This window comes from Haemaphysalis longicornis, unplaced genomic scaffold (genome assembly GCF_048455015.1).
Source record: "Haemaphysalis longicornis isolate Haplotype H1 unplaced genomic scaffold, Haemaphysalis longicornis Haplotype H1 scaffold_6, whole genome shotgun sequence".
Lineage (NCBI taxonomy): Eukaryota > Metazoa > Arthropoda > Arachnida > Ixodida > Ixodidae > Haemaphysalis > Haemaphysalis longicornis.
Window position 1 is genome coordinate 103873271 of NW_027526407.1, and position 12977 is coordinate 103886247.

General features: G+C 47.1%; 2 non-coding genes across 2 annotated transcripts; both read right to left on the reverse strand.

Moving 5' to 3' along the window:
- Positions 1-9240: 9240 nt before the first annotated feature.
- Trnag-ucc (transfer RNA glycine (anticodon UCC)) lies at positions 9241-9312 on the reverse strand. Its single transcript has one exon. It is a non-coding gene; the product is annotated as a tRNA-Gly (tRNA).
- Positions 9313-12209: 2897 nt separating this feature from the next.
- On the reverse strand, positions 12210-12280 carry Trnag-ucc (transfer RNA glycine (anticodon UCC)). Its single transcript has one exon. It is a non-coding gene; the product is annotated as a tRNA-Gly (tRNA).
- Positions 12281-12977: the final 697 nt, after the last annotated feature.

The window sequence follows — 12977 nt, forward strand, 5'->3', positions numbered from 1 at the left end:
TCCATACAGGTATGGTCGAAATTTCAACACCGCCCATACAACCGCAAGGCATTCTTTTTCAGTTGCCGAGTAGTTCGACTCCGCACGGGAGAGCGTCCTGCTTGCGAAAGCAAGAACCTTTTCGGCACCATCTTGCTTTTGTACTAAAACTGCTCCTAATCCGATATTGCTTGCGTCCGTGTGGATGCTGGTCGCTGCGTCTTCGTCAAAATGGGCTAAAACCGGCGGTGTTTGCATGCGCTGCTTCAGCTCATCAAATGCCGTTTGCTGTTCCTTGTTCCACACAAATGGGGTATCATCTCGGGTTAGGCAGGTTAACGGGGCTGCAATGTGAGAAAAGGCTGGAATAAATCGGCGGTAATACGAGCAGAGTCCCAAAAAGCGGCGTACGCCTTTTTTGTCCGTAGGTTTCGGGAAATCGGCGACAGCTGCAATTTTGTCAGGGTCTGGCTGTACTCCTTCGTGGCTAACGACGTGGCCTAAAAAGCGGAGCTTCTCGTAACCGAAATGGCACTTCTCCGGCTTGAGTGTGAGTCCGGCGGAACGTAATGCCTGGAGGACCAAGCAAAGTCTTTCCAAGTGCTCCTCGAAAGTGGCGGAAAAGACAACAACGTCATCGAGGTACACAAGGCACGTTTGCCATTTCAGGCCGGTCAAGACAGTGTCCATGAGACGTTGAAATGTTGCTGGAGCTGAGCATAAACCAAAAGGGAGAACCTTAAATTCATAAAGTCCATCCGGTGTCACAAATGCAGTTTTCTCCCGGTCCCGCTCATCGACCTCGATCTGCCAGTAACCACTCCTGAGATCCATCGACGAAAAATACCGTGCGTGGCGCAGTCTGTCAAGGGAGTCGTCGATTCGCGGTAGCGGGTACACATCCTTCTTGGTGACTTGGTTTAGCTTGCGGTAGTCGACACAGAAGCGCAGACTACCATCTTTCTTCCGCACCAAAACAACAGGAGAAGCCCAGGGGCTTTGCGATGGCTGTATCACATCGTCCTCCAGCATTTGTTTTACCTGGTCCCGTATAGCGTCTCGTTCCTTGGGAGAGACACGATACGGGTTTTGGCGAACAGGTCTCCCATCCTCCATGGTAATGATCCGATGCTTCGTAAGGGGCGTTTGTCGTACCTTGGTTGTAGAAGAGAAGCAATCAATAAACTGTTGTAATAGTTCCAGCAGGCATTGTTGCTTCGTGGCTGGTAGATCAGGGCATATGTCGAAGACGGAGGGTTCACCGCCACCTGGCGCTGTTTCGGCCTGTAAGGCCAGACATCCGAAGTTTTCTTCAATGTTCTCAAAGCGTGCTACGGCGGTTCCTTTGGAGATTTGCTGGCGTTCGTTGCTGAAGTTTGTAAGAAGTACTTCGGTGCAATTATCATTTAGGTGCACTACTCCTCGTGCGATCGAGATGCCACGGGTAAAAAGAAGGTCACTTGTTGCTTCAGCTATCCCTTCGCCACACCACGAACCCTCGCACTTCACGGAAACCAAGGCGCATGACCTCGGTGGCAAGACGACGTCTTCATCAACGATACGCAATGTCGACGAGCATTGTTCGTAATCGAGGTCTCGAGCCGTGACGTCGTTAGAGAATGTGACTAGGCGCTCTGGGATATTGATAATGGCGTGATATTCTCGCAGAAAGTCCATTCCCAAGATAAGGTCTTTACAGCACTGGGGAAGGATGACGAAAGTGCCGACAAAATTCGCCGTACTGATACGGATTCTCGCAGTACACTTGCCCGTCGGCGTCATTACATCGCCGCCTGCGGATCGAATCTGTGGCCCAGTCCACGGCGTTTTGACTTTTCTGAGCTTGTCTGCGAGTCCTTGGCTCATTATCGAAAAATCTGCGCCAGTGTCCACCAGAGCAGTTACTTCCTGCCCGTCGATTAAAACAGAAAGATCGGCGCTCACCACTTCATCGGCGCATTCTTCCGCCGTACGCCTATCGACCGCCGGCGACATTGGAGGGTCTTCGCAGCTCCCATCGACAGCAACCTTGCCTCCATAGGTTGCCGGTTCTAGTTTCCCCGGTGGGGACTTGGAGACCTCCCCCTTGACGCATCCTGAGAGCTTCGACGATTGAACGAAGTGTTCAAGCGAGCTGGCGAGGGCGAGCGTGGTCGCTGTCTCACAGACTGCTCTTGCCTCGCCGCGAGATAGGCGTCTATTTCAGGTGGTCGTTCCCCGAAACGAGAAGGGCGACGAGCGGCGGGTGAAAAACCGGCAAGTCCAATCTCGCGGTATGGGCAGCGACGGTACACGTGACCCGCCTCGCCGCAGTGGTAGCATAGCGGTGTTTGGTCTGCCGTGCGCCATACGTTGGTCTTGCGTATCGGTGGCTGGAAGATTGGCTCAGTGCGGGACCATGTCCCAGAAGGCGGCTTTCGTTGCGTTGGGAAAGAGGGCCGTGCAGACGAAGGACGACCCAGGGCATTCGCATAGCTCACTTGTAAAACTTCTTGGCTGGGTTCAGGTGGGGCAATCGCTTGACGAATCTCTTCGCGGACGACCTCAGCGATGGTAGCAATGGCTGGCTGCGAGGAACTCGTGGTAAGCTTTCTCAGTTCTTCTTGGACGATGCTCCGGACGAGGTCACGCAGCGAATTTTCGTTGGCTGGGGAAGTAAAGGCGGCGTGCGCCGAAGTTGCATTGTCCATTCGGTTGTATTGGCGGCAGCGATCCCGCAGAGCTCGTTCGATGGCGGTAGCTTCTTTTATAAACTGCGGCACAGTCTGTGGCGGGTTTCGCACGAGTCCGGCAAAGAGCTGCTCCTTCACTCCGTGCATAAGGTACCGGAGCTTTTTCGGCTCGGACATGTCGGGATCGGCTCGGCGAAAAAGACGCGCCATGTCCTCAGCGAACATTGCCACACTCTCGTTTGGCTTCTGCACGCGCGATTCAAGGAGTTGCAATGCGTTGTCCCTACGATCTGCGTTAGGGAATGCCTCGCGAATGTCGTGGCGGAAGTCGTCCCACGTTCGAAGGCTCGCTTCATGGTTCTCAAACCATACACGGGCACCGTCCTCTAGCGAGTAGTAGACGTTTCTTAGTTTGTGGACGGCATTCCAGAGGTTGCATGAAGCAACTCGTTCGTACTGGTCTAGCCAGTCGTCGACGTCTTCGTACACTTCGCCATGGAAGCTGGGTGGCTGCCGAGGTTGTTGGAAAATCACCTGTGAGTTGTTGGACTCCATGGTTTGCGTTTCGCGAGCTTGACGCGACTGAGCGTTCCCAGGCATGAGGCCGAATTCAGGGGTTAGGCCCAGAAGGCGACGGCTGCTGCGATGGACAGGCGTGTCGATGAGAAGAGGACTGACGGGGCTAGATGAGCGGCTGCCGGTAGGACTGCTGGACATACCCCGCACCTCCACCAGTGTTCCGTTGCGAGAAGTGTAGCAGGCGAAGTTGGGGCAAGGACAAACTGAGATTTATTTAGGCGAACTTGTGCCTGTAGAAAGAAAGCCACCAAAAAGACGTGGAGTCACACGAAGCGCTGATCAGCCAAATCAGCGTTCCAAAGCACGAGCCGTTCCACGAACTCTCCGGCACGCGCCACGTGGATGAGCCTTTCGTCGTCGTCGTCTTCGTGGCTCCGTCTCATAGCAGACGCACTCGTGACAATATGCCGATGATGTAAAAATATTTAAATCTGTTTCCAACTCTGCCAGCTGTTCCGCTCTCCAGAGAGCAATCTCGTCCTTCTCGCATTGGTGCTCATGCAACAAACTCCTCATTAATACATCTAAAACTAAGGTAATGACATACACAAGAAAGACTGACAACATCTTATTTCCCTATAACATCAACGGTGAATTACTCCCACGTGTGGTAGAGGTTAATGACCTAGGCGTCACTTTCGACAGTACACTGAGCTTCTCTCCACATATTCAGGTAATTACTCGTAGAGCTCTTCGATCGCTTGGCGTTGTCTGTCGCGTGTCCAAGAAGTTCAAGGAGCCGATTTCTCTCCTCAAGCTCTACACAACTATATGTCGTCCTCAGCTTGAATATGCATCTGTTGTCTGGAACAGCACGAGCAAAACAAACCGTAAGCTTGTAGAAAGGGTCCAAAATAAGTTCATATCTATCTTCAACCATCGCTTTGGCGATAGTAGTAATTATAACCCTGGATCGCCCTCTTCATTGACGCTATCATGCTTAACTTCCAGGCGGAACAAGGCCGATATTCTCTTCCTCTTTAAAATTATGCACGGCATAGTGTCTTGTGGTGAGCTGCTACAACATGCTCGTCTTTATGTGCCGCAAAAGTGGACCAGGAAACATGATACCTTTTGCAACCCCAATTGTCTGCGTGTCTTGTGCCCTGTGTTCCGACTGCAATGCACACACAATCGGTACTCGGATTACCTTGATATATTTAATGATTGCCCTACTCTGTTTCGCAAACAAGTCTGTGAGTTTGTATTGGCGTAACTGCCAACTTTTCTTATTCTGCATTTGTCTTTTATCTGAGTTCATGCACTTAAATGACTTTCATTCCATAACTTCAACATAAGCTATCCTTTCGTTTTGTTGTATTTTGCATCTTATTTTTATTTGAGAGATGTGTACATTATGTTTCGTGTGTTTCTGTTTCCGTGCGCCAGCACAAAGGCCCCCCCGGCTGTTCCTGGGCACGCAAATAAATGATTGATTGATTGATTGATTGATTGATTGATTGATTGATTGATTGATTGATTGATTGATTGATTGATTATTATTTTGCCCAAGCTGTAAACAAGGAAGTGTTTTCTTCGGCTAGGTCTGCTCCGCTGCAGTTGGTGTCTTCGGCTTCTCCTGCACTGCCTCCTACTCCGTCCCAACTTTCCCCTGTGCATTCTGTGCCTGTGCTTGACTGTCTCCCCCCTACTGTTGAGAAGAAGCGTCGAAGCCGGGCATGTGTAGGTGCTTCGGACACATGTGGACTGGTCGTCGTTCCGCAGCCGAAGCGCCCCAAAGCAATGTTCGTTTCAAAGCTTTCTCAGTCCACGACCTCTGCTAGTCTTAATGCCCATCTGTCAACCTTAGGTGTCTCGCCCTTGAATTGCCGACGACTGAAGACTAAATATGACACTTACGCATCCTTTTATATTTCCGTCAGTGAAGAGTTTTTCGAGCGCTTGAATGACCCCGCTGTTTGGCCGAAAGACTGCCTCTTTAAGGAGTTCCGAGGCATGTTTCGCGAAGGCATGCTTCACAGCTCTGAGCGCAACACATCAGAAAAAGAATAATGACTAGTTTAGATGTTTTTTATCAGAATGTGCGAGGTCTTCGAACTAAGGCGACTGAATTTTTTGGTAATGTTCTGGCATCTTGCTTTCCGTTAATAGCTATATCTGAAACTTGGTTGTGCCCTGATATTCTATCCAGTGATTATTTTCCTCAAAATTACCATGTATATCGTAATGATCGTGCCTTAACGGGATGCAAACAAAAGGGGGGCGGGGTACTTCTCGCAGTTAACAAATCTCTCCCATGTGTGCTATGTAGCGATATTGAAAATGCAGGTGAGTCTTTATGGGTCGAAATTCATATCTCTAAAGCTGAAAAACTTCTAGTTGGTGTTTTTTACGTTCCTCCTGATGTAGTTCCTGACGCGTTCAATAAGTTAGTCTCCTCCATTGAACAGGTGCTCACTACTCATTGCGACCTCAAGGTCCTCCTCCTTGGAGATTTTAACGCTCCTGGCGTTCAGTGGAGCCACCTCACCTGTTCCCACTACAACCACCACTTTCAACAGAAGGGTAATAGGTTACTAGATTTTTCGTCTTTCACTTCCATGGCACAGCGTAATCACATCAAAAACTGCAGTGGAAACATTCTGGACCTGTGCTTTTCAAACTTCGATGGCGTTAATGTCTCGCGCTCTGATTATGCTTTAGTAATACCCGACAAATATCATAATCCTCTTTATATTTCCTGTTGCCTTCCTACAATACTCCACCGTTCTGTAATTTCAAGCAATGCGCAACCTCGCTACGCTTTCGCCCGGGGAGATTACGTTGGGCTGTATGGCTACTTTTCTGCTGCCCCTTGGTCAACAGTCATTGACCTCTCTGATGTCAATGAACAAGTTGACCGTTTTACTGAGATTGTGCTTTTGGGTATGAAGAAATACATCCCGCAATATTTACCAAAGAAGTTCAAGTTCCCACACTGGTTTTCTTCTGAATTGCGGGATGCCCTGAAACTCAAAGAACGTGCGCACAGAAAGATGAAGCGCTCTGGTGCGAATCAGTTCGCTCAGGAGTTCCGGCGCCTACGTGCCCTATGCAAAATATTGCAAAAGCGTGATCATGCTTTGTACCTGGCGTCAGTTGAAGCTAAAGCAACTCATCAGCCGGAAGCCTTCTGGAAGTACATTAATTCTAGATCTAGTACAACGAAAGAATCTATTCGTCTTCTGGATTCCAACGGCGATGAGGTTGCAGATGCGGCGGACTGCTTTGCTCGTCAGTTTTTTTCTTTGTTTGGGCTTAGCGGTGGTAGTGATGACGGCAGCGTCTCTTGTCACCAGGAGGGTAACTCCGCTTGTTTTCAATTAGATGAGAACATCGTGCGGACCAGCATCAAGCGGCTAAAGCCCTCGTTGTCTTCTGGGCCAGATGGTATTCCTGCTGCAATTCTAAAAACGTATGCAAATATATTCGTTCCTGTGTTCACCTCAATATTTAATAACTGTCTCCGGTCTGGCACGTACCCTCGCTCATGGAAAATTTCTCGTGTATTCCCTGTTTTCAAGTCAGGCCCAAAAACTGACCCCATGAACTATAGGCCAGTGTCGCTCCTTTGTTCTGCCTCTAAAATATTCGAGTTATCTCTTCATACGGTCTTGTCTTTCTCACTTAAACACGTCCTCATTCCTAATCAACATGGCTTCATGCGTGGTCGCTCAACTTCCACAAACCTCGCATGCTTCATGGAGCAGGCTGTCCCAGCACTCGTTGGTAGAAGCCAGCTTGATGCGGTCTACTGTGACATGAGCAAGGCCTTTGATGTAGTCAACGACTCGTTATTGCTTGCCAAGCTCATTCTGTTAGATGTTCATGCTTCTTTAGTGGGTCTTATACGTTGCTATCTCCAGGAGCGATATTGCTATGTAAGTGTTAACGGTCAAACATCATTTAGGTACAAAGCAACAAGTGGTGTACCCCAGGGCTCCGTTCTGGGCCCCCTTCGTTTTTCCATTTTCATTAACGATGTTGCTTCTGCCATTCAAAATTCTTCTTTTTTGTTGTATGCTGATGACATGAAAATCTTCAGAGAAGTGCGTAATGTTCAGGACTGTAATTCTCTTCAGGCTGATATCGTGTCATTCCATCGTTGGTGCACCAAAAACGACCTAATTTTGAACCCCTCAAAAACTAAAGTTGTTTCCTATAGTAGGAAAACTCAACAGCTGCAGTACTCCTATAAAATAGCAAGCACTGCACTGCCGAGGGTGACCGAAATTCGGGACTTGGGAGTACTATTTGATTCTTCTCTGACTTTCTCTTCCCACGTTACACAAATTACCGGACGCTCTCTTTGATGTCTGGGTGCTGTTTGCAGGTATTCTAGAGAGTTTAAAAGTCCTCTTCCTTTCTTAAAGTTGTATTCAGCTCTCTGCTTACCTCTTCTCGAATACGGTTCTGTTGTTTGGAATGGAACTTGCAAGTCCAATTGTGACCGCACCGAAAGGGTTCAAAATAAGTTCCTTTCTATCTTTAGGCACCGTTTCCGTCATGTACAAGAAGACGCAAACGGCAACATGTCTTGTCTCAGAAGTATTCCTTCCCTTTGGTGTCGACGAATGAGAGCTGACATTATCTTTCTTTATAAACTTCTTCATGGTGATATTTTGTGTGATGACTTAGTTGCACTTATCAATGTCAACTTGCCGAACAAACTTTTCCGAAGATTTCGAACGTTCAGAACAGATGCTTTAAGTAGACGACACTCGTCCATCTGCAGAATTCAATGTGCATATAATGAATATTCCGATCGTCTTGATATATTCCAGAGCTCTTTGTCTTTGTTCTCTAATGAATTAAAACTGTTGTAGCTTAAGTGCCTTTATGTAATTTATGTGCCGTATTTATGTACCGTATTTATTTTATACAAATCATCTTCTTGCTTGTTTGTTTTTCACTTTTCCTGCTTTTGTGTTGCTTGAATTTCTGTCTGTTTAAGTGTCAGTGCTTGTAACGCTGAACTTCGTTTTCCTATTTTGAAACTTCCTAACATATTGTTACAAAACCTTCGTTTTGTGTGTATAATCTATCTCCGTCATGTTCATTGTGTATTTTCAATTTTTCACGTGCCTTCAACGTTTTGCTGGCCGGGTGTCATGGCTTCTAACACTAGGCTTCCTTTTTTTGCTGTTTTGCTTTCTGGGATCTCTGTAACTATTTTTACTTTATTGTTTCTTTCGTACATATGGTTTTCTGTGTTGTGTTGTATTGATTTTAGTTTGTTTTTATGAATGTTTGTATATAGTGTACCAGTACCAAGACCCTAGGGTTGTTCCTGGGCGCCGAAAATAAAGGTTGATTGATTGATTGATTGATTGATTGATTGATTGATTGATTGATTGATTGATTGATTGATTGAATATTATTATTATTACTGCACCGAGTGCGACCCTAGGCGGTGCGTGGACATTGCAGTCCGGTTGTTCACGCTGTGCTGCGGCCTACACCTTCCTCCATTGGACCACACACCCCCGCCCCCCTCAACTGCCCATACTGCGTTGTTGTAAAAGTATTTTAGGGGCAATATAACGTGTCATCCATCAAAGTATCCAAGCGCTAGGGCACAATGCTAGATACTTTCATACAACCGCAAGTAATAGGCCGAGGCTTTTTCACAATCGGTTCCGCAACATTCACAAATGCATTACTTGGGATACTTTTTTTTGTGCCCTATAAGAATCTTGACACTCAAGTATGATGCCCGAAAGACCTCCTTTAAATATCTTCATGAGACCCCGTGTGTCCTTATAGATCGTCACAGACCAACAACATTTAAACTAGGTTTTGCTGGGAATGAATTGCTTAGAAGACCTTTTTTTCAGAGGCAATATAACAGTGTGATACAATTATGAAAATCCTAGCGTGTTTATAATACCATTTTCGTAAGCAGCGCAAGTGTGACAAACTGACCCACAAAGCGTTGCGTATGTGGACTCTTGAGTTTCCTTATCGGTTCCTAATAGAAACGATAAAGTATGAATAAAAAAAAAGCACTTGCGTCGGCCGGGAATCGAACCCGGGTCAACTGCTTGGAAGGCAGCTATGCTAACCACTATACCACCGACGCCGACGGTTCCACTGTCCTCCGGGACGCTTCTTGTACAGAGTATCTTCGGCGTGCCCATCCACTGTAAGGAGGACGTAGAGAGGGAAGCTGGAGAATTGGGTCAGTCGCCGAACGAGCGCTGCCGAAACTTCAACGGCCACACTGGAACCTGGGATGTTTGTTCTTACAAGGAGGCAGGACAGGGCTTAGATCCCAGAAGTCAGGATATTATTGAAGAGGCAATGGCAAAATAACCTAGGCGTTTCAACATGCAGAGCACAAAATACGAAACTATAGGTCGCACCCGAGGAAAGATGTGGTGCGCTCAGCGGCACTAGCCCAAACTCAACCTTGTGCTTCTTAGCGCCCTGTACCCCGACCACCACAACCCACGTGAACGGGAGGGTGTTAGGCTCAAAGCGTGAGGGTGGCGACTAGTTGGTAATTCATTACGCTCACAGCCCCAAAAAAACAGACAATAGAAAGTGAGAAAGGCGACAGACGTCGTATGTTTCTTGTCCTTTTCTGTTTCCGTTCTCCATTTCTTTCTGCGCTGTGAACACAAAGGATACTTACGGACCGGGTGTATTCCGGCAAACTGCATGCAGGTTGGAGTATTAGGTTCACACCTGTTGCGAACGGTGCCATATATTGTCGTTAACACTGACGTCGCTGTGTATCGCCTCCCTCAGATGTACGTATTTGTGGACCCAAAGCGAGCGCGGGTTTCATTCAGGGTATTCTTCCCTGACCTAAATAAACTCCCAACTTTGTGAATTGACAGGATTTAGGTTACGATCGAATTGGCCTTTAAACTGCAAACGTGGGTTGAAGAGAACAGATGGGCCTTAAAGGGACAGACAACCGATTTTTGTCGAGTATATATTCTCTATCCCAAATGAAAGGGCATCACTTAAAGTACCTTGACGAGAAACGGTTTTGCTGATAACGCCCTAGAACGTTTTAAATCGAATTTTTTAGATCTACAAGCCGTATGTGTCCCTCCCAAAAATATTGCTGGCAATCATGATATAGAGTAGCTCGGCAACGTGCTTTTGTATGTATGCAAAATAAAAGACGATATTTAGAAACTTGTCCCCCAGCTAAAAAATTTTGAATTGCAGGCTTTCCTGTTCCTTTATGTGTTTCTTCAATGCAACTGTCTATTGTGCAAGAATGCGCCATCTGTTGGGATAGACGATAGGTAGAATCTGGCGTCACGTTGTGGAGGTGGGAAGTTCGATTCTCCCCGGGCGCGACGGTTTTTTTTAAGCTGCCGTTCGAGTATTTGGAAACTGAAATCAAATATTTTGGCAGGACAAATGCCCCTGACTCAGGCAGAACCGTCAAAGCTCCTTCACTGGGTCTGTTTACTGAACGCTGCCGTTGATTCCGGGCATGGAGGCTCAGTTAGCCACACTGAGAGCAACCCTGCGGCGGCGGGCGGCGTGTGTTTAAAATTTTCAAAATAATGTTTAGAAATACATATACAATTTAACCTTGTACAGACACTTGTGTTAAAAGGTTTTCAATGCGTAAATAAACGTTTCAGTAGTTACAGTAGCTGCTAGGTTCGCAGGTCACGTGGCAGAGGCACATATTGTAGTGTCAAGTTTCGACACTACAATCCGCCACCCTTCTCATTCCAGGAAGTTTGCTGTCAAATTAAAATTATTTCCACCAATTTGTTTAGAAATTGCTTGTAGTTACCGGGCTACATGAAACGCTGGATTTCATATGAGCTAGAGAACATATACGCGACAAAAATCGGTTGTATGTCCATTTAAATACTGCATTCACTACAGAACCGTTCACCGCACGCGCTGAAAGAAAGCTTTGCGCGCAAGCTTAATAAGGAATGGCTAGAATATCGGCTAGATGGGATGAAATTAAACAATTTCAATAGATAATGGGGCAGGCACAAGCTGCTTTATAGCTACGGGTGTGCATACTAGTGAGAGGCCGGTGCCATGGCAACTCAGTAAGTAGTCTGCCCGCGTGGTGCGTACTCCACATTGGAGTCTTAAATTTTGCCCAAAAACGTCTTCTGGATCTATTTACTCTGAATGATAAATATATAGAAAAAGGTAAACAATTATTATAGTACTGAGCAGTAGGGAGTACTTAGAGCCTGTACCCAATGAGAGACGTCGTTATTGCAAGATGCCTTGGAGCTGGCTGGCCGTCAGGGCGCGTTCCTCCAGTCGGCGCTTGCCCGAGAGCTCGGAGCTGGGCACCTGCTCCACCCTAGGGTAGGGTTGGGGCTCTGTGCAAGACTTTTTCGAAAAATGTGCGATGACAGATAATGGACGCAAATAATGATTGCTACAATACTCGAAAAAACAGTTACGAATCTCCGCAACGGCACAGCCTTAGTTGTTATCGCACTATCATGCCTGTCCGGAAAATGGCCGTGTTTTATTTTGTTCAGGTATTTTATTTTGTTGGGGCACTTACAATCCTGCTCTACGAACGGCCCCATACCTCAATCCTATGGAATTCGGACGTTTCTTTGTGACGTGTAGCAGCATTAGTAGAACATAGCCAACAGTTGACCGCGAGGTTTAGTCAAAAGGGCGTACCTGTGGTTTACTTTAGAAGAATCATGGATAAAGATTCATAGAGAACCAAGCGTTACTATGGCCTCTGGCATCAGTTTTTTGCCCTATCCAGCTGCTGTAGGAAGTCGCCTTTACGGGCAGGTCCCTCTTGCAGATGGCTTTTTGTTTCTCATTTAACGAGACGACCGCGTGTCGGATGTGACGTGGAAAAAGGTGGTGTGATTGGATCAGCCGGTGTCCGCTGATGGATTTGGGTGTGCGGGAACAAACCGCGGCTTCACTGTCAGTTTATGAAACACCACGACGCCATTGTGAGCTTCAAAAACAAATTCGCACTTAAAACGCAAAGCAAAAACGTGCGTCGGCCGGAATCGAACCCGGGTCAACTGCTTGGAAGGCAGCTATGCTAACCACTATACCACCGACGCCGACATGCGCCGTGGCTCGGCTATTTCTTGCCTGAGGCGGCAGTCCTCGCTTGCAGACATTTTTCAGTTTCCGTTCACACACCTCGAAGCTACAAAGCCTTCGAGACGCCGTTCCTCTTTCTGTTTTTGTCATTGCCTCGGTCTGTGCCTCATATATACCAGCCACGCCGAATATCTGCCTCATAAAGGCTGAAATGGGCAACGACCACTGTGTTGAGTCTAGGGCTTGTCTAATAATAGGCCTTCTGGTGAACACTGAAACACAATCCCATTGTACTTACGGTGTCCCTTTGTATCAACGTCACGACGCCAGCTGCACATTCCGGTTCTTTCCCTGTGTCCAGTCCTCGCTAGGCATGCCTGGAGCTGGTAATAGCCGGATTGGGCACAACAGGGTGTCAGATGTCATTGTATTAATGCATTACACAAGTTTCTCACCCTGAAATCAGCTTGCTTAAGTTCCTAGCAAAACTCAGGCGGCACAGCACAGGAAAAACTTTTATTCTGAATGCTGTATTGACCACGAAGAAAGGTACGGGTTATTCGGCTTATAAACATGCAGTGCTGCTTAAAGACAAAGAAGAAAATGACTAAAAATATAAACACAGGTTACGCTCTTTCGTGCTGTTGGTACAAGTATTATAACTACCTCTTCTTGCAATACCGAAGCCGGAACCGAGAAGAACACGCATGAAAA